Here is a 13,620-nt window from a genome sequence, read left to right as displayed (position 1 = left end):
AGGTTTTTGGCACAAGTGATGTACTAAAAAGGCCCCAAAAACCCATCATTCCTGCTTTTGTTGGCATTACTTTTATTGTTGCACTTTTTCCCCCCCTCTTTAAATAGTCTTTTTAGTTTCACTGCAATAATGTGGCATTAATGAGTTGCCATGGGAATAGCGTTGCGTTTTCTGCCTCTTGCGCAAGTTAGTTTAAGCTCTCTCCAAAGGCATTCAGTCAAGAAACAGAGTACTCCTATTAAAGATGAGTGTGTCATAGCTGCTTCTGAAATTTAGTGTGAATCAAAGTAGTGAATCTCTGATGTTGGGACACAGAATGGGTTTGGACTTGACTCTTATTTCAAGAAGGGTTTAAGGATTTGCATTATGAGTATAGAACTACATTATAATATATAGGAATTATACGGAATAAAATAAGGAATTCTCAATGAATTGCTGTCTGTGAAGTAATTTTGTGGACTGACATAAACAGTATATTAACTTGCATGCTATGTGTTAGGCCGAAAATTACAAACAATAATTATATTGCTTACATATTAAAAGGTTATACTGTATACTGTGGGATTGTTTTATGATAAGTATGTAGGGTAGCAGATTGTAAATATACACTTAAACATATAACCTTAAACCTAAACATATACTATAGCTTTGTATTAATATAGTATTGTTGTATATTTGTGTTCTTATATAATAGGGATATGCCGGTATCAAATTTTCCTATTGTGATTAATTGCTAATGCTTTTATCATGGTGTTATCACGATATTGGCCATAATACAGTATAACAGGTTTAATAACTTTTATCTTATAACAAAAACAACTAAATACTTAAATACAATAAAGCAATACAGGAAGACATAAAGTTAAACATTTTGCGCAGATTGCAAAAGGACTATAAAGGACTTTAAAGACCTATAGGTATCACTTTAAAATAATACCTCATTAGTTAATCCTAGTTAATGCATTAACATTCACAATAAGCAATAGCTACAGAAGTTATTCATCTTTGTTAAAAAATACAAGTCTTAGTTCATGTTAGCTCATTAAATTAAACAGTTGCAAGTTTCGATTTTAACAACTTGTTATTAAATATTGGAATTTTTCATTGGCAGTTTATGTTTACTAATGAGATAACTAATGTTAACTAATGAAGCCCTAATGTAAAGTGTGACAGAACAATAAAGAATCAAAACATTTTCAGACATCTAGGACATGTTGTAGTCCAGATTAAAATTACAAAAATAAGTTTGAAAATGAATAGCCTATTAAGTCTAAATATTTAAGTATTTGGCACTGTGATGAACACCATAGCAAATCTGACTGGCTATTAAAATCTATTTAAATAATTTTTAGAAAGTAGCAGCTGCTTTATTTATGGGGTTTCCAGGGTAACGGCTGCTTTTTCTGCAGTTAGCGCCATACGCTGTCAGAGAGTGAATGTGCTTTCATTCAGCACGTCTCTCACGTGTTCCCCCAAGTGCTTCTCATGCGTTCTTGTTTACATCAGAGAGCACACGTGTCTTTCAAGCAGCATATTCATTATCGTAAATGTTTACCGTCAATGCAATGCAAAGTCATTTTGGATAAAGGTGTCTGCCAAATGGATAAATGTATTGTGACAGCCCTAGGTAGCATTCAGCATAACTCATTACCTTCATCATGGTCATCACATTTGTTACAATATTAGCAAATAACTGAAAAAAAAGGGCAATACTGGCACAACAAACATGAGTGTTTCTCACTAGAAATTGGTATATCACGTATGAAGCTATACTTCGTCTCTTCAAACTCCAAAGAGTCATCATGGTGTCCTTGAGTCTGCAGGGGTCTCAAGGGTGAGGTAGGATAGCACTATGCGGTGCCCCCTCACTGCTGAGAACACATTAACCCACAAGTCACTCAACCTTTACCATAGCCCGGCTCACCCTTCCAGTATCGGCTAAAGTTTACCAACATGCAAATGATCCGTTTTTTTTTTTGCTGGATGCCTGGCGGAAGCATTCGGCTTACTTGAAAATCAGATTACTCCCCTTTTATCAGTCAGGGGCTAAAAATAGCCTTCCTCGAGCCCTCAGGCCAATTGACTGTGTCAAGCCTTTGACGTCAGAGCCTGGCCAGCCGAGGTCACCAGGGCTACCGCTCCTGTAACTGACCAGATGAGCTTAGCATAGACTTCCCTAGACACATAGTAGTCTTCCAGGAGAAAAACAGGGTGCTTCCCATGTATGAAGTTCAATGGTGTCCGCAACAAATGGCTCAAAACATTAGCTAATGAAGTACTCTATAAAAATTCTGAATATACAAGATAGGCAGTTCAGGCTTCAGGGGCTGCATGCAAAAACAAACAGACTGCGTGAACACCGTAGTCTGATTCACAATTGAATGGAAATGGGAGACTAGATGACTTAACTATACTTTTAGTGTCTGTCAAAGAAAAAAAGAAAAATCAAATTTTGAATATTCATTGATTAAAAAAATAAATCCACATTTTGGGTCTGCATCAGCTGCCAGGCAGTCTTATCAGTGGTGCACAAAATGAGACAACGATGAAAATGTCATTGCATTTTAATGCTTTTGTTAGCCTGTCCAGTTGAACCCACTAGATACGCCGCTGCTATGTTGTTCATACAATACATTGCGGAAAAAAAACAGAGCATTAGTGTGAAGAAGATGTTGTTTATCAAAACCGAAACCAAGCCATTGGTAAACACATATTTATCACATTTTCAAGAGGGACATCTATCAGCATTGCACTCGCATTTAGCACAAGAGAGTGACATGTTTAGAAAGCCATGTAAAATTAATGTAAGTAAAACTTTTAAAAAACACGTCTGAAGACTGGTGGTTTTCCAATATCCCACTGTATCTCATGTTTTTAAATGAAGAAAGTAGCCTACTCTTTGTGATTGGTTTTCGGTCCTTTGTATTAAACTATACATACATGCATGGTGCTGTTTTCTAATTGTTTAAACAGCTTTATTAGTTACATATTGTTTATAAACATTATTTTAAACATGCATTTTTTTTAAAGACGGTTGTGTTATTTCTATTACGCTTTGAAGAAACCTGATATTTTGCGTGATTCGCCCTCTTGTGGCTGTAGGAGAGAAGCCAAAGGTTTTTTTTAGGGCCGGGACTTTAACGCGTTAATTGAGATTAATTAATTACACAAAAAATAACGCGTTAACTAAGATTAATTAATTACACAAAAAAATTTCCCGCATTTTTAATAACTTATTTTTGCACCGCGGAACGTTTCTCACTGGATGAGTTTCGGCGGACCGATTATACTGAAGCACCAACTAGCGTTCGCATATCACTGCCGGCGCAGCACATCGAGCCTCAAGTATCACCTTAACGCAACACATATAGCAGCTAGCGTGGACTTTACACTTTATGTTGAACTGTGTATTATTTTGATGGTGCAACTGGCAGTTTATGTTGAACTCTTTATTGTTTTGGCCAAGGTTATTGAGAGTTGGACTTAGTATGTCATGGCCTCTGAAGCAACAGAGAGATGTTTTCTAATAGTCAGTGTTTCCAATGTTCTGAATGTAATTGACAGTATTGTGTTTTACTTAAAAAACACTTTACAGAAGGTTCCAGCACCTATAAGCTTCCTGAATTTCTGAAATGTACTATTTCTAAATTGTTTCTAAATATGCTATTGCTACACTTAATGGCAAAAATTGCACTGGTCTGCTAGACTTGGTTGAACAAAAATAAACAATATTTTGTTGCTTAAGCTTATGTATTCAGTCATTATTCAATGGTATACTATAAATCCATGTGAAAAAAAATTACTTCTCACTGTTCTCAGGTCAAATATTTATATGCGATTAATATGCGAATAATTTCGATTAATTAATTACAAAGCCTCTAATTAATTAGATTAATTTTTTTAATCGAGTCCCGGCCCTAGTTTTTTTCCCTCTAACTGAAATTATGCCTTTTAAATTCTAATATATTTCAAGTAAATTTAGTTTTTCAGTCATTTTGACAGCCCTAATAGGCTTGTTATAGTATTAACAGAAAAAATAACACTGGCTTAAAAGGAAAACATCATGAATGAAACTTACATTAGATTACATTACATTACATTATGTCATTTTACAGACAGTTTTATCCGAAGCAACTTACAATTGGGGGTTACGTAAAGCGATTATCCTTAAAGAGGCAAACAACAGACACAGGAACTGCTTGTAATACCAAGTTTTAGACATTGTTCAAATATGTACATGCTAGAAAATAGGGAATAAATAAAGAGAAAGGTGTTTTTTGTTTTTTTGTTTTTTTAACGATGAAGCCAAATTCATTTGAAAGAGATTAGTTTTAGGGCTGTAGCTATCGAATATTTTAGTAATAGAGTATTCTACCAAAAATTCCATCGATTAATCGAGTAATCGGATAAAATGTGTTTTTGCTTAATTAAAGTGCAATATTAATTATGCGAGAGAAAATAAGACTCCTGGGGCTCTTAAAATGAACAAATAAGTTTCCTTTTTAGAATTTTTTTTTTACTTTTTAAATGCATAAAATGCATTGCATACATCAAAAATAAACATTTAATTATTACCCATTGTTTCTCTGTCTGTACTCGTAATGTGAACAATGACAATAAAGTTGACAGATTAATTAAGTTCATTTAAGTGCCATTCAGTTGGGGTTTAAAATAAAGCATTTTCTGAGATGCACATTAAACATTAAACACATAAAACATTAATTTAATTTATCTTTTAATTATTAAAAATTAAGCAAACTTAACTTTTTGGTAAACAAAGGGGATTTACTATTAAAAATAAAACATGGAAGAAATGTTGTGTGAATAAACCTTAAAAAAAAACGGACTTTTATTTTGACGGGTCGACGTACCTTTACAGTTCTTTGTATTGTGATGTGACAACGGTCAAATGCTCATGAAGTGACTGTCAGTGCAGTTCTGGAGATGTTGTTCATGTGTTCACATCCTTATTTAGTGAGACAGTACGCGCGCTTCAGTGTGTGTGATAAAGGCACTCGCGCTTCTGCTCCATTCATTAACAGAGACACGCAGAACATGCAGGATTCATATTTAAATAGACTGTTCAGTGTAAGTGCAATGACATATTTTTGATTAATTCATTTACAATTTGTCAAATTTCGTGCCATTCCGCATTAAACTGTTAAACTCCGTTAAACTCCGTTTTTATGACTGGATTCCGCGATTCCCTCCGCGTTTTCTGCATCGCGGAAATCATATGGCCCTAGTTGTTGTATGCCAGCACTATCTTGCAATTGAAACACGCCACGACGTTCTCTTCACGTTTGCCCGCGCGCTCTAATCAAAACACTGCTGACTCCTTGCAGTATCTCGGATGCAGCGCTTGCGTCTGCTTCCACTTTGTGGGTGACGTAAACGCAATGTGTCACATTAAAAAATCATTGCGAAAGAACCTGACGTGAGATTTAAAATAAATTAAAAGAGGCTTCGAGGCAGAGGAATTTGCCTCCATCATTTTTTGTAATCGAGTAACTCGAGTTACTGGAGGAATTGTTTCAGCCCTAATTAGTTTTCAGCTGTCGCTTGAAAATTGTCAAGGATTCAGCATTTCGGATTGGGGGGGGGGGGAGATCATTCCACCAGCCAGGAATGGTGAACGAGAATGTTCTGGAAAGTGATTTTGAGCCTCTCTGTGATGGTACCATGAGGCGTCGCTCACTAGCAGATCTCGGATTTCTGGAGGGGGTGTAGATTTATAATAGTGAGTGGAAGTAGGTGGGTGCTGAGCCTGTGGCTGTTCTATGTGCAAGCATCAATGTCTTGAACTTGATTCGAGCTTCAACCGGTAGCCAGTGCAAGGAGATAAAGAGAACTGTAAAATGGGCTCTTTTGGGTTCGTTGAAGACCAGTTATGCCACTGCATTTTGAATCATTTGTAGAGGTTTGATTGTGCTTGTTGGAAGTCCAGCCAGTAGTTCAGCCTAGAAATGGACAAGGGCCTGGACAAGAAGTTGTACAGCATGCTCCGTTAGAAAGGGCCTGATCTTTCTGATGTTGTGCAATGTGGTCTTTGAAGGTCAGCTGGCCATCAAAGGTTACACCAAGATTTCTGACCGAAGTTAATGGGGAAATTGTAAAAGAGCCTAGCTGGATGGAGAAATCATACTGTAGAGTTGGAGTGGCAGGGAAGACAAGAAACTCAGTCTTTGCCAGGTAGAGCTGTAAGTGATATTCTTTCATCCATGCTGAGATGTCTGCTAGGCAGCCCGAGATCCGTGCAGCTACCGTTGGATCATCTGGTTGAAATGAAAGATAGAGCTGTGTGTCCTCAGCATAGCAATGGTGGGAGAATCCATGTGCCTGTATGATGGGACCCAACGCTGTTGTATATATGGAGAAGAGGAGTTGATGTGCTTTGGATACCTCCCCTGCCAAAGCCACACTGAAAGACCTATCAGTAAGATAGGATTCAGACCAGCAAAGTGGAATCCTTGTGATGTCCAGTGATGAGAGGGCAGATAGGGGGATCTGATGATTGACAGTGTCAAAAGCAGCAGATACGTCCAGCAGAATAAGAGCTGAAGATTTGGAATCAGCTTTTGCAATCCTCAGTGCTTCCGTGACTGACAGTAGTGCAGTCTCAGTTGAATGCCTACTCCTGAAACCTAACTGGCTAGTGTCCAGTTTGTTGTTCTGTGAAAGAAACAGTAATATCTGATTGAAAACAACTCTTTCAAGGTTTTTTTTTTTTTTTGAGCAGTGGGGTTACCCGAGGCTGCCTGAATGCAGTGGGGAAGGTGCCTGTGAGGTGTTGATGATGTGTCTGAGTGCTGGTAAAAGTGTAGGAGAGATTGCTTGGAGGAGGTGTGAGGGGACTGGGTCTAGAGGGCATGTTGTAACTTACTCAGCAACAACAGATCTTATATCCACATCTTGATGAATACCCTAAAATAACATATTTAGTTAACTGAGTTTGCATTCAGAATGGGATTCGATTGTTTGATTCATAGATTAAGCAGTACATTGCTTGACTATTTTCTTTTTTTTTTTTTTTACTAGTCAGTTACAAAATTTCTATTTGAACATGATTGAAATTATTTATGGAGCACATACCTATTTATGAGCTCTATTAATATAAAAACTTGGTTACAGCCATGTAAATGTTTTGTTAACATGTTTGTTTACAGTCTAGCGTGTTTGCAGCAGCAGCAGCACACATCGGTAATCAGTCCAAACACAACATCTATGTGACAGACTCCCAGATCCCTACAGAAAACTCCTTAGAGGTGATAATAAGCAAGCATAGGGACAATTAAAGACAACCTTCCTATCAACTCCTTCCTGTCCAACAATAGAAAACGGCAATTCCGTCACAGCTAATGTCTATCCTTTATCAAACTTCTCGTCCATTTTAAATATCACCCGCCTCCAAATTGGTAGTTACTCATCAAGGACCTGTTTTTAAGTTGAAAGGAGAAGATGAAAAACGCATGAAGGACAAAAAAAGAAAAAGGGGAGGTACTCCGGGACTGTAGTTTTCGAGGAAGTCCTCAGTGTGGGGGTTGGGCAGACTGAGGGGGTTTCCAGGCAATTGGGGGAAAAAAAAAGTGGAGACTCAGTAGCACCAACATGTAGAACACAGACCGATATAAACAGCATCAAGCTTTCATGATATGACCTGTAAAATATAATAATACAAGTATTTCTGTCTTGTTTTTAAAACAATGGGCATACAGTACATCCTTAAAAATTGATAAGTAAAAAAGGGAAATGAGAATTTCTCATATATATATCTCCTGAGAACAACTCTGAAAATGTGAAACTTTGCTTCTCAAGTAGCATAAGGATGTTTAGGCATTTTAATGTAAAATCTCACAAAAATAGGCATGCACGATATTAAAATTCTGAACAATACCAATAAGCCCCAATCTTTTTTAACTGATACAGATGATTACAGATACAGATTTTAAATGATTTGTGCACACATAAATATAAAGTACACAACTTTCCATGTTGTACTGCAGTTTCTCTGGTGTTTTTCCAGGTGATGTATAAATGAGGACAATGGTGATCTCATCCCATGGGAAATACATAAAAAAGCAAAAAACATTTCCGCAGAGGCACTTACCATGCATTAAAAATGAGGTAAGGGCATTGTAACCTGACAGGATAAAAAAATAGAAGAGAGAAAGAGAGACAGAGAGGTACCTCCTCATCAAAAATAAAAGGAGGCGTTGCATAAGGAATGGGTGAGCGAGAGAGGACAGGACAAGAGATGACAGACAGAGTAAAACTGGGTGATGTTATTTGGATAAAAAGCCAAGCAAGACTATTCAATGAAGTGTCTGGAAGTGGGCCAGAGAATGCATGAGTAGCCAGATTTACCGTTCATCAGATTATATCGTACTCCATGGATTATGCTAATCGCCTGTTGGAAGGACTAGAAATAGCTTCCTCTCACTCCATGTCACTGGCATTAAGAGCAAGGTGCCAGTGTGTGTATGTGTGTGTTTATCTACACTCGTTCTCCTTATACAGCAGTTAGATTAAAGGGTTTGTTCACCCAAAAAACGATTTACTCACCCTCAAGTCATCCTAGGTGTATATGACTTTCTTCTTTAAGACGAATCCAGTCTGAGTTATATTAAAAACTGTCCTGGCTATTTCAAGCTCTATCATTGCAGTCAGTGGGTGTTTCAGTTGAACAGTCCACATGTCATCAAAAAAACGTGCACATTCATAATAATACATTCCCCAGTATTCTGTATTCTATCCTGTCATTTGCATGAGAATCAATAAAATTGTTAATCTCAAAAAAAAAAATTATACATTCCCCACACGGCTCCAGGGGGGCGTGAATAAAGGCCTTCTGTAGTGAATGCATGCGTTTTTGTAAGAAAAATATCAATATTTTAAATGTCATATACACCTAGGATGACTCAAGGGCAAGTGAAACACAAGCTAATTTTCTTTTTTGGGTGAACTAACCCTTTAAGTTTGTTAATAAGCAGATGGGCAATCGTTAATCACAATTCCCAGCTCAGTCATGTTTTAATTTGACTAGAGCACATGGTATTGTTTAGAATGGTAAAACCCTGACTAGAACGACAGTAAACAGAATAATGTGTCAAAAGGGAATTGCTTCCATTATAATCAATGAAACTGAGAAGTGGCCAGTGCTGTGCATTGAAAGTGCAAGTACTTACACATTTAAAACAAATGTACTAGCATCTTCTTTCAGAGGCTGCGTCCTCCGGAGGTCATATTTGTCAGCCGCATAAGTCATTTAGATGGTCTCTATTTCTTTCTTTCTTTATTTCTTTCTTTCTTTCTCTTTCTTTCACTTAATTATGCTGGAATGACCCTAGCCTTCTTCCAGACACAATAAATAAATGTCTGAGCACTTTCCAGAGCTTACTTCCAGAATCACAGCAGATAATCATCTGAAGAGAGACCAAAAATCGGCCCATGGAAGACATATATCACAGTTACAAATTCTTTTTAACATTTTGGTCAAAATAATGAAATCCAATACAATGCCTTTTTCAAGTTATGTATTGAAATAGCTGGCCCATTTCCACCATAGCAGGGGCTCTTTCCTGGCTTCAAGTTCCTTCCCCCGTCTTCCTCGCTTTCCTCTACACCTTCGCCTCCTCCTCCTCCTCCCGGCCCCCGTTCTCCCCTTCACTCCCAGAAGAGATTAAACACAAGCAGCGACAGAACACAGTCTGTCTGCGAAAAGCGCAGATATAAATAGCCCTGGATTAATAATGCACTGGGGGTAGTGGAGGGGGGAGGTGGGGAATGGGGGGCACGCTGCGCTTTTAAAAGAGCGCGAATCTATTTTAGGACGCTACATTTCCAGGCGGCTCTCTGTGCATCTCTCTATCGCACTGTTCGCTCTCTTCCATCTAGCTATAAACGTCGGTGATGAACGCTGTGTATAGTTTTTTTTGCAGAGATGGCCTTTGACCTGAGGACCCTCATGAAAATCATGCTGATGGCCTGTCAATAATGTAATTAAAGCTCCGCCCAGGGACTGCAAGCAGGGATTTTCCATAGATGTGAACCGATGTGCTATGATCTAAACCAGCATCTAACCAGTTGATGATCTGTCAATGCATTACAGAATCTAGTCGAAGAACCAAAACCTTTTTCAAGGATAAGTTTCAAGTGAAAAAACAGTTCTTAAGTTGACATCTAACCACCATATCCTTACAGACGTCGTCCCTCACGGCAGCAACAACCTAACGTCTCCTCTCCTCTCTCCCGAAGGGCCGTCCTTTTGTTTTCAGAGCTCAGTTGAAAGAGAAATTTACAGCTGACACAATTTGCTGACACCATTTCCTCCATGCATTCCAGCCAGAAGAGCTTTAATAAATGTCTGAGCAGTCAGTCTAAAGCCCTGTTGTGCAGAGACACAGAGAAATAGACAGCAAAAGAAGTATATATATATATATATTGTAACATTTACAAACTTATTTGTCTGTCACAATCTGCAAGAATCAATTTATTGAATTATATGACCTTTTTTTTAAGTATATGGAAAGGTTTATACATTTGGAAATGTATTTATTCTAATAATAATTCTATATCACTATACAAACAAAGAGACAAAGTGAGCAAGAGAAGTATATATTATATTGTTAGACAAGACTTAATATATTAAATATATTATTTTACATTTAAAAGCAAAAATATTTATATTCTAATATACAGTATTATGAAATTATAATTTGAAATTAATACAGATACTACACACACACACACATATATATAATTTGAAGTGAATATAAAAACTATCTATCTATCTATCTATCTATCTATCTATCTATCTATCTCGCAAACCTATAAGAGACAAAGAAGACAAAGAGAGCAAGAAAAGCTAAGGACACTGAGGAAGGACCTGAAGGACAGACATTAATAAATGTGCCTGCACTTCCCTCTGTTCTGCAGAAGCATCTCTGTTGGTAAGCTTTGGGACAGCAGTGAATCATGGGACGTGTTTCCCCAGCATAGAAATAACCTAGAGGCTCAGAAGGTGCAGACCTGTGATATATTAATACAGAGACCGTACACACACACACACGCAGCAAGAGCGAGATAAATGTGTACTATAAACCAACAATCTTCAGGACAGAATGGAAAAAAGCTAAATGTATTAAGAGTCCATGGTGGTTTGCCTTCAAATAAAAGCTGTCAGTGGAAACCACACGGCAATGAGCAAATAATCACAGTAAGAAAAAGTTGCAATCAGTCAATTAAGAGTTTAGTGCAAGGGTGACGTTTTCAGAAATGACACGACTGATTACTTTTCCCTTAAATGTGCTTCATTTTTATAAACAGTTTGCGGTTTCATATTGATTTTACTGCTTTTTGACTGAAACGGGCTCCTGCATCCGCAGCCTCCCTGGAGGAAGCGTTTATTATTTGAGCTCCACAGGCTCTTTCTACCATCCCCCTGTTTTTAAGGCTATTTTGCAGAGAGCCTGACTTACGTCATGGTTATTTTCTTTAGCAACGGTACACCATCTACGCTTCAGAAACGAGCAGGAGAGATGGAGAGGCAGAGAGAGAGAAAAAAGCATGAATATTGCTTTCCAGAAATAGCACATAGCGACGTGCGGTAGGCTGCCCTGTCAAATCGGTTCTGCATCCTCTCCTTGTTAACGGCACATAGATGAACGAGAGCAAGAGAACTAGGAGAGAGAGAGAATCAAATGGAGTACATTAGACCCAGCCAATGGTTTGGCAACACTGCCTCCAAAACTGTGGGGAAGAAAAAAAAAGAGGTGCAGGAAAGTTGGGTGTTGCATTTACATCCATTGGAAGAGCTTCTTGGCAGCTTAAACTTGGGGTTTCAAGCTGGTAAGGGAGAGTTACAAACAGCCAGTGTGATTTACGGTCCCCAGGAACCTCCGATGCCTTGGCAGGCCTAAAGGAGGGGTAGATCCCCTCGCTCAGGGAAAACAAGAAACCAGCAGTTCTATGGTGGAAGCCCAAAAAAAGACAGCTGTAAAAAGGCAAAGGGTGAGGGCTTGTGCACCGCATGATGTTAGTTCATAACGACTCTTGATCCATAAGACATGCGGACGATGACGTCAATTAAAGTGGATAATGACACTGCTGGAAGTCAACAATGTTTATCGGCTAATGCGTGTCGATTCGTTCACGTCATGCATGCTGAATGATGCTATTTTCAATTTTAGCGAGAGAACAGAGCTTTATATTTTTACTGTGGGCCTTTTAATTATTTACAGGACAGTTGAGAGAAGACAAGAAATGATGGGAATAGAGGGGCTAATGGTATTGGGATAGGATGCCAGTTCTAGCACATGCACTAATCACGAGACTCAATTTTTATTCCTACTTATACTACTTGCATGATGACTAGATTTATTAGTAGACTAGTTAAGGCTGCTATGGCTGATTACCAATAAACAACTAGCAACTGAGAAAAATAAAATTAATACCATTAAGTAACTGATTTATATTATTATTATTGTTTCTAAAAATAACTAGAAAAATGTAATTAATAAAAAAGTAAAAACAAACATAAAAAAATCAAGCATTTTAAATTGAATTTTTCAACATTATGATCCACTGCATTAAAAAGGATCTTCTAAAGATTACCTTTAACAATGTTATAAAATGTATATTGTTATAATATTTTACCTAGATGAATATTAAATTATGACAAAGAAAATCTTAATGTAAAGAAAATAATTGTGTATCTATCTATCTATCTATCTATCTATATCTATATCTATATCTATATCTATATCTATATATATATATATACACACATACACTTATTTTTTTCAGGATATGTTCATTTACAGTCACTTTTGATCCTTTTAATGCATCCTTGCTAAATAAAAGTATAAATGTCTTTAAAATAATAATTAAATAATAGAAGTTAAAACTGAGTGTAAAAATAGGCAAAAATATGCATACACTATTAAATATTCATAAATATGCTGGCTATGGATAAGTCAATATTGAAAAGGAAATTGTGCATGTTAAATTATCTCAAATTTTACATTCAAATTACCTTTGCCATGCAATGCTCACCTTATATTATTATTTAATAAAAGTTTTTCAAGTATTTAAAAAGAATAATATTTTAATAACATTGTTAATGGAATTTTTAGCAAATCTCTAAATTACTGCCATTTACCTGCTTAATGGTAATGGTACTGGTACTGGCAGAACTAGTCGACAAATTAGTGCAAGTCTCATTAGCCGCAATGCGTCGGTGTGTGGTCACTTGTTACTTGCTTTTAAATGACTTAGCCATGACTGAATAAAGGCTTTTTATATTCTTCAAAATTGATATGGTTTTCAAAATGAGTGCAACCCCTCACACATGAAACAAAATTACATCTGACTCCATTGTCCTTTGTTGGCATCACATGGCACTAAACTTGGTCCACCAACTCAATTTCCCATCACCCCCCTCCTACACCATCAACCCCAAATACAGTGTCCCATTCAACAGCGAAACCTCTACCAATCATACCATGAGCTGCGTAGCCCAACCGCCGTTCCTTAGGGCTCTAGTTCAAATGGGACAACTTTTCATGAGCAGGAAAAAAAAGCAGAGAAGAAGAAGCAGCCGCATGCAAAGCATAAACATTC

At 37.3% G+C, this 13,620-nt stretch overlaps 1 protein-coding gene across 7 annotated transcripts in view; it reads right to left on the bottom strand.

Annotated features, from left to right (window-relative positions):
* Positions 1-13,620, bottom strand: part of LOC113044287 (histone deacetylase 5-like) — a 71,568-nt gene that overhangs the window by 27,352 nt on the left and 30,596 nt on the right. The window lies entirely within an intron of this gene.

The sequence above is a fragment of the Carassius auratus genome, chromosome 3 (assembly GCF_003368295.1).
Source record: "Carassius auratus strain Wakin chromosome 3, ASM336829v1, whole genome shotgun sequence".
Lineage (NCBI taxonomy): Eukaryota > Metazoa > Chordata > Actinopteri > Cypriniformes > Cyprinidae > Carassius > Carassius auratus.
The sequence above is the reverse complement of the archived record's forward strand: the minus strand, read 5'-3'. Positions and strand labels throughout refer to the sequence as shown.